At 41.3% G+C, this 6,070-nt stretch overlaps 1 pseudogene; it reads right to left on the bottom strand.

Annotated features, from left to right (window-relative positions):
• Positions 1-1,068: 1,068 nt before the first annotated feature.
• Positions 1,069-1,721, bottom strand: LOC112605334 (annotated as a pseudogene).
• Positions 1,722-6,070: the final 4,349 nt, after the last annotated feature.

Here is a 6,070-nt window from a genome sequence, read left to right as displayed (position 1 = left end):
TGAGATCAATGGTGATATCGCCTTTATTCTTTTTTATTGTGTCTATTTGATTCATCTCTCTTTTCTTCCTTATTAGTCTAGCTAGCAGACTATTTTGTTAATTTTTTCAAAAAAACAACTCCTGGATTCATTGATTTTTTTAAGGGTTTTTCATGGTCAATACATGGTGACATTTTAGCAATTTTAGAATAAATCCATAGACTAAATCACAGCATGCATAAATCATTTATATCTTAATGGCTCATTCAATTATTTTATTTTATTTTACTTTTTTTAGAGACAGGGTCTTGCTCTGTTGCCCACGTTAAAAGGCAGTGGCAATCATAACTCACTATAGCCTTGGACTCCCAGGCTCAAGTAATCCTTCTGTCTCAGTCTCTTGGGTAGTTGAGACTACAGTTGTGCACCACCACATCCTGCTAAATTTTTAATTTTTTGTAGAGACAGGGTCACACTGTGTTGCTCAGGCTGGTCTTAAACTCCTGGCCTCAAGTGATCCTCCCCCTTTGACCTCTCAAAGCACTGAGATTACAGGCTTGAGCCACCATGCCTGGCCTTAACTGTTCATTTAAACCTGAACAAATGTTCATTAAGCATACTACTAATTTTTTTTTTTTTTTTGAGCTCTTTAGCCCAGGCTGGAGTGCAGTGGCTCCATCTCAGCTCACTGCAACCTCTGCCTCCAAGGTTCAAGCAATTCTCCTGCCTCAGTCTCCCGAGTAGCTGAGATTACAGGCGTGCACCACCATCGCTGGCTAATTTTTGTACTTTTTGTAGAGATGGGATTTCACCAAGCTAGCTTCTTTTTCTCAAACATAACTATTAAAATAAGTGAAAAAGCTTCATTTATTGTAATACTGATGTATTCTACCATATATCTGTGTATAGAAATGTACAGAAACTTAAAAGATCATAATTGCCCATGAGGAGCCATAAGTTAGTTCATGCCATTGGCGTGTATTTGCAAAACATTTTCACACTGCAAACATTAGAAGTTTAAAGATCTGACTGGGGGAAAGGTTTATACTCTACTACAGCGATGCTGGTGTATTTCTGCAGAAGGCCTTTTTAGTGAAATCTATCAACAGGAGGTAGGAGTTTATCAACAAATTGCTTGATAGCCATCATTTCCTGGCGACAAGCTGTGCATCACGCCTATGAAGGTTTTGAAGTTTACGTTGGCTGGATATACCCATGCTTTCAGATTTTCAACAGTAAGAAAACCAAACATTAGTGAAACTAAAGGATCACAATTTCCAAGGCACTGGAGAATAGAAATATCTCTATTTGTGCCACAATGGGACCCTGTAGAAATGGATCCCAAAGTGGGCAACTCAGTTGCCCAAAGTCAGCAACTGAGTGCAGTGACACGTGCTGGTTTCTGCTTTGTGGTAAAAGATGTACATAAAGACAAGAGCTCCTCCTTGAGAAAATCCTCCCAAAACAATTCGGTAGAAGAAATGCCATTCTTCACCTCTTGATTTATCAACGCTTTTACATTTTCTGCTGCCTGTTTAATTCCAGGTTCACCCTTCCGTGAATGTAGCGAAAGTCGTAAAATATCAAACCAAGAGGTCATAGGCAGATTCATACTGAATGTAGTAGGCACGACTGTTACATAACTGGAGCATGCAGGCAGATATATTGATATGTGAACTGATACATGCAAAGGTTTCTATCCATCCATGCCTTGTGTCTCTCAATCTATAAAGGCAAATCATCTCGATTTAAGACCCTCTCCACTGATGCCCGTCCCTTCAATCTGGGACTGGGCAGCTGGAGGTCCTGAGGGTCCCATGGGTTACATTCTGTCCCCAGTGCAGAGGGCCCCAGGAAAAGGAAGGCTGTGATGCCCGCACCTTCCCCACACAGCACAAGCCCAGTCTATTGGACCATCCACAGCCTACCCTGGGCAGGGCAGAGCCTCAATTTTTCAATATTAAGAATGATTTTAGGTCTGGGAGTTTTACAGATGGAGTTTAACAAACACCACATGTTCTCACTTGTAAGTGGGAGCTAAATGATGAGAACACATGGACACATAGAGGGGAACAACACACACTGGGGCCTATTGGAGGGTGGAGAGTGGGAGGAGGGAGAATATCAGGAAAAACAACTAATGGATACTAGGCTCAATAACTGGGTGATGAAATAATCTGTACAACAGACCCCCATGACACACAGTTACTTATGTAACAAACCTGCACATCCTGCACATGTACCCCTGAACTTAAAATAAAAGTTAAAACACAAATTAAAAAAAAAAAAAAAAAAGGCCGGGCGCACTGGTTCACGCCTGTAATCCCAGCACTTTGGGAGTCTGAGGCGGGCGGATCACAAGGTCAGGAGATTGAGACCATCCCGGCTAACACGGTGAAACCCTGTCTCTACTAAAAATACAAAAAATTAGCTGGGCGTGGTGGCGGGCGCCTGTAGTCCCAGCTACTCAGGAGGCTAAGGCAGGAGAATGGTGTGAACCCGGGAGGCAGAGGTTGCAGTGAGCCAAGATCATGCCACTGCACTCCAGCCTGGGTGACAGAGTGAGACTCTGTCTCAAAATACATAAATTTAAAAATGCAGGTTAAAGAGGTTTCCTTTTATCCTTAGTTTTCTGGGAGTCTTTACCCTGAAAAGAGGTTACATCTGGCACATGCTTTTAGCATCTATTCAGATGATCATATGATTTTTCTCCTTTAGTCTACAGATACCATGAATGACACTGATTCAATTTCAAATGTTGAATCAGCCTTAAATTCTTGGGATAAATTGCACTTTGTCATGTCCTTTGTTGTTTCCTTTATTACTGTTATCTGTGCTCAATTTTATTGATTTCTGCTTTTTGTTTTTTTGTTTTTTAAGACAGAGTCTTGCTCTGTTGCCCTGGCTGGAGTGATCTCTGCTCACTGCAATTTCTGCCTCCTGGGTTCAAGTGATCCTCCTGCCTTAGCCTCCTGAGTAGCTGGGACTATAGGCGTGTGCTAAAACATTCAGCTGATTTCTGCTTTTATCTCTTGTATTTTCTTCTTTCTGCCTGTTTTAAGTTTAATTTGCTCTTTTTTCCCCTAGTTTCCTAAGGTGGAAGCTTAGATTATTAATTCAAGCCCTGTTTTATATTTAATGCGACGCATTTCCTCTAATGGCTAATTTAACTACATTCCACACATTTTGATATCTTATGTTTTTATTTTCATTCAATTAGAAATATTTTCTGATTTTCCTTGTAGATTTCTCTTTAAAACGTGGGTTATTTATAACTGTGTGATTTAATTTCAAATATTTGAAAATTTTCCAGATTTTTTTGCTTTATGCATTTGAAAGTATATTGTTAGACTCACGCTAATTTAGAATTATTATCTCTTCCTGGTTGATTAAGTCTATCATTATAAAATATCCCTCTAGTTCTGGTGGTTCTTATTTTAAACTATATTATTTTATATTAATAAAACTAAAATGTCTTTCTTTTGGTTTTCATTTACACTGGATATTTTTCCATCCTTTTACTTTCAACCTTTTTGTATCCTTATATTTGTGATGTTTCTCTTGTAAGCAGCAAATAATTGTAGTTGTCTGTTAGTCCAGTCTGACAACATAATTGAGGTATTTTGCCTCTCTATTTTTATTGTAACTATTGATACATTTGGCTTTACATCTATCATCTTACTATTTGTTTTTCATTCACTCCATCTCTTCTATGTTCCTGTTTCTTTTTATTCTTTTTTTTGAAATAAGTATTTTTATTATTCTTTTTTATCTATTAGCTTATTAATTATATGTTTATTTACTTTTAGTATTTTCTTTTTATTGGAGACAGAGTCTCACTTTGTCACCTAAGCTGGAGGGCAGTGGTGCAATCTCAGTTCACTGCAGCCTCGACCTCCCAGATTCAAGCAATCCTCCTGCCTCAGTCCCTCAAGTAGCTGGGACTACAGGTGCACAACACCATGGCCGGCTAATTTTTGCATTTTTTGTAGAGATGGGATTCCACCATGTTGCCCAGCCTGGTCTCGAACTCCTGAGCTCAAGCAATCTGCCTACCTCACAACTGCTCAGTGCAGCAGTTGTGAACCAGCCTCATTTCTTAGCTGTCTCCCCTGCCTGTGGGCAGCAAGCCACCCAGGTGTCAAGGCAAGAACCGAGGGCACAAGCTGTTCCAGTATAATAAAGAAAATATGTAGAATAAGAATAGTTATACTAGAAATAGATTACAGATGTGATTATATATGAATATCATTCATCACTAGTTTGTAACATTATTCTGTTCCAATATTATAATAATCTTTGTTCTACAATTATAACCTAGGAAAAATCAGGCCATGCAGAGATAGGAGCTGAAGGGACATGGTGAGAAGTGACTAGAAGACACGAGTGTGAGCCTTCTGTTACGCCTGGAAAGGGCCACTAGAGGGCTCCCCGGTCTAGTGGTAACGCCAACACCTGGGAAGACACCCCTTACCTAGCGGACCTTGGTCTAGCGGTAGCGTCAGTATCTAGGGAAGGCACCCGTTACTTAGCAGACTGGGAAAGGGAGTCTCCCCTTCCCCGGGGGAATTAGAGAAGACTCTGCTCCACCACCTCTTGTGGAAGACCTGACATCAGTCAGCCCCACCCACAGCCATCCGGAGGCCTAAACATCTCCCTGTGATGCTGTGCTTCAGCGGTCACACTCCTGGTCCACTTTCATGTTCCACCCTCTACATATGGCTCTGCCTTCTAGATAGCAGTAGCAGAATTAGTGAAAGTACTAAAAGTCTTTGAAATGCATAGAAGAAGTAATGGCATAAGCTCTCCTCTCTCTCTGCCTCGGCTGCCTAACAGGGAAGGTCTCCTGTCTGGTGGACACGTGACTTACGCGACCTTATCAATCATTTGAGATGACTCACACTCCTTTCCCTGCCCCTTTTGCCTTGTATCCAATAAATACCAGTGCAGCCAGGCATTTGGGGCCACTACCAGTCTCCGCGTCTAGGTGGTAGTGGTCTCCCGGGCCCAGCTGTCTTTTCTTCTCTTTGTCTTGTGTCTTTATTTCTACGATCTCTCATCTCCACACATGAGAAAAATCCACAGACCCTGTAGGGCTGGACCCTACACCTGCCCCATGCAGAGTGCCCTTTGAGGGGAAGGAGCTCACTAGATCCTCTGTGCCTTACCACCAAAGGGGCTAAATTCATGTTTTGATGATGGTAGATTGTTCTTTTCACTTATATTTTTCTAAAATACACGAGGTTCTTCTTTCGGCCATCTTCACTTTAATCTCTTGCCCATAAACCTGACATTAATAAAGATTAATAAGGGTTTTCTGTATTCTAGATATTCTCATCTCTGTTTCTAGGCTACACCTCCTTTTTTTTACACGTTAAATTGAAGAGGAGGTCAATAGGGTGTAGTGTGGAAGGATGTCACAGTGTGATTAATAGGAAGGGCTCAGCCCTCAGACTGTCAGGGTTCCAGTCCCAGCTCTGCCCTCAACTAGCTGTGTGATCACGGGCTACATGGTTACCCTCGCTGTGCCTCAAGCTCCTCCTACAGGAATAGTGCCCACCTAATTGGTGTGATGAGTCTAAAATAATCTGCAAGAGGTGCTTGTTATAGTACATGGAACACAGTAAAACGTCAAACATTAGCTATTATTAATATCATACTACAAAAGTGGTACTATGCTGTCTATGAAACTTGCTTTTTCACATAACATTGTGCCTCTCCTGGGTTAGTGAACCCCCATTCACTGTCCTTGGACAGTGTAGTATTGACATCTCTGTCCTGTGTCTCTCACAGCTGACCTTGATCTATCTGATTATCTATGGGTTCCTGGAAGCTATTAACATCCACAGCATCAGATGGTTAAGGGCCTTAAGGCCGGTCTTCCTAATTAACTTCCCTAAAAGTCGTCAGGTAAGCATATGATTTAGGATACGTGATGGTTTGTTTTTGCAGAAAGTTAGCTGGTTTCTTGTAAATAAAATAACATTTTGTCTCCATAGATCAGAAGGGCTTTCCGAAGCCTCCGGAGCACCCTGCCCAATATCCTCTCTTCTTCCATTGTTCATGTTCAGAGTGCTGATGTTCTCCCTGA

The sequence above is a fragment of the Theropithecus gelada genome, chromosome 13 (assembly GCF_003255815.1).
Source record: "Theropithecus gelada isolate Dixy chromosome 13, Tgel_1.0, whole genome shotgun sequence".
NCBI classification, from domain to species: Eukaryota; Metazoa; Chordata; class Mammalia; order Primates; family Cercopithecidae; genus Theropithecus; species Theropithecus gelada.
Note: the sequence above shows the minus strand (reverse complement) of the source record. Positions and strands in the feature narration are given on the sequence as shown.